The sequence below is a fragment of the Notothenia coriiceps genome, unplaced genomic scaffold (assembly GCF_000735185.1).
Source record: "Notothenia coriiceps isolate Sejong01 unplaced genomic scaffold, NC01 NC01_scaffold00017738, whole genome shotgun sequence".
NCBI lineage: Eukaryota > Metazoa > Chordata > Actinopteri > Perciformes > Nototheniidae > Notothenia > Notothenia coriiceps.
This window is the reverse complement of record NW_011350439.1, coordinates 10880-12888: the sequence shown is the minus strand read 5'-3', so window position 1 is coordinate 12888 and position 2009 is coordinate 10880. Positions and strand designations below refer to the sequence as shown.

General features: G+C 37.1%; 1 protein-coding gene across 1 annotated transcript in view; it reads left to right on the top strand.

Annotated features, from left to right (window-relative positions):
• Nucleotides 1-645: 645 nt before the first annotated feature.
• LOC104950538 (ras association domain-containing protein 8-like) overlaps nt 646-2009 on the top strand; it is a gene marked incomplete at its 3' end in the record, with an annotated part of 12011 nt that continues 10647 nt past the window's right edge. The window contains exon 1 of the mRNA XM_010777076.1: nt 646-922. The remainder of the gene's footprint in view (nt 923-2009) is intronic.

Sequence of the window (2009 nt, the reverse complement as noted above, 5' to 3'; positions counted from 1 at the left end):
CAAGTCCCTCAAAATTGTACTTAAGTACAGTACATGAGTAAATGTACTTAGTTACTTTACACCACTGTGTACATGTATTTATATTTATGTCGTAATTGTACAAAGCTTTGGCAATAATGTATGTCATTATGGTCATGTCAACAAAGCTAATTGAATTTAATTGGCTGCCTTTGAGCCGAGATAAAAAAAAGTTGACATCAGGAATAGACATATGAAGTAATATTACTACTATACTCTTTTAATTATTGGTAAAATTGTCCCAACATTTTGAGTCAGCCCATCTCTTTTAATAAATATACGACATTTATCCCAAAAAGTTGACATCAGGAGTAAAACATATAAAATAATACATATATATAAATTAAATACATATTTCAGATGAAATTATTCTTAAATACACAATTAGTTCTGATTGCCTTGTTAATGTTATTAATCTATATTGTTATAATAATTGGTAAAATTGTTCAAAATTAACTTTTTATGAATATGCAATTTCCCCATCTGTTACAATTTCATCGCCTTTGGAAGAAAAAACAATCCTGTATCTGACTCAGCTGACTGGACCTGCGTGGTTTGCGTGACCAGTGCGTTGCAGCTTTAGGTCCATGATGCCTTGCGGTGTCCCACTTCAGTTCCGATGCAATGTACAGGCTGTGTGACGGAGCAGCAGCAGCTAACAGATGCTCAGAGCCCCATGTCGGAGGTCCAATAACACCCGGGTGGACGCATGTTTTTACCCCAGACTTCTTATCGAGGCTCGGTTGTGTTTGCACCGTTAAACCAGCACGAAGAACGCAGCGGATCTCCTGCATGTGACCCGCATAACATGCATTGGATTTTTCTTTATCCCAGAGAGAAGCAGTGAGGCTGCAGCACAACAGCAGAGTTACCCATGCTCTGACACACACTGGTCTGCAAACAGGTATGTTGTTGTGGTTTTTACGCACAGGGCTGAATGTCAATGCGTCAGGAAAGCCTGCATTTTAAAATCTGCTGACAATAACATCAGAATCCAGTTTAGTGACAGGTTTACACATAGAAACGAATTGTCTTTGGTGTATGGTTCTGCAAACATAAACAACATGAGGAAATAAGTTGTAATAGAAGGTCAAAAATATAAACGATTATATATTTACACCATATTTAAATATACAAAAGAGACTATAACACTAAGGATAATGAATATCTGACATTATATCACACACATAGACATATGGTTGTAGTTGATGATATAATGTCATAGTGAATGAATACCCATATGTAGAGCTAACACAGATTTATTCGTGTTTTTCTTCTTATCATCCACATTTTACAACTTACATCTCAGGAATGTATTCTTAAATTAAGTGCCATGTCTGATTCATGAGCCTGATTTTATTCCGGCTTTTTAAAAATGTAGTATGTGCTCATGTGTTTGAAATATGCTGTTATATATCATCTCATAGTGAATACCCATATATCTGGAGAGCTGTCAGCTGTACTGTAGTTGCATAACTTTCTCAACAGGGTCAAATTTATTCATGTTTTTCCACATGTTATAGCTTATATCTCAGGAATACATCCTTAAATTGAGTGTTTTTAGTCTATCTCATTTCATAGTGAATATGATCCATATATCTGGATTGATCACATTTTCCTCCTTATCCTCCCAATTGTATAACTTATAATTCATGAATAGATCCTTAAATGGAGTTCTTTTGGTCTTCCACATATCTGATCCATGAACCAGCAGGAAGTGAGTGGTCTGTGTGTGTGTGTGTGTGTGTGTGTGTGTGTGTGTGTGTGTGTGTGTGTGTGTGTGTGTGTGTGTGTGTGTGTGTGTGTGTGTGTGTGTGTGTGTGTGTGTGTGTGTGTGTGTGTAGTGTAGAGAGAGAGTAGTAGTAGTGTGTGTGTCGTGTCGTGTGTGTGTGTGTGTGTGTGTGTGTGTGTGTGTGTGTGTGTGTGTGTGTGTGTAGTGTGTGTAGTAGTAGTACGTAGTACGTAGTAGTGTAGTGTACGTAGTAGTTAGT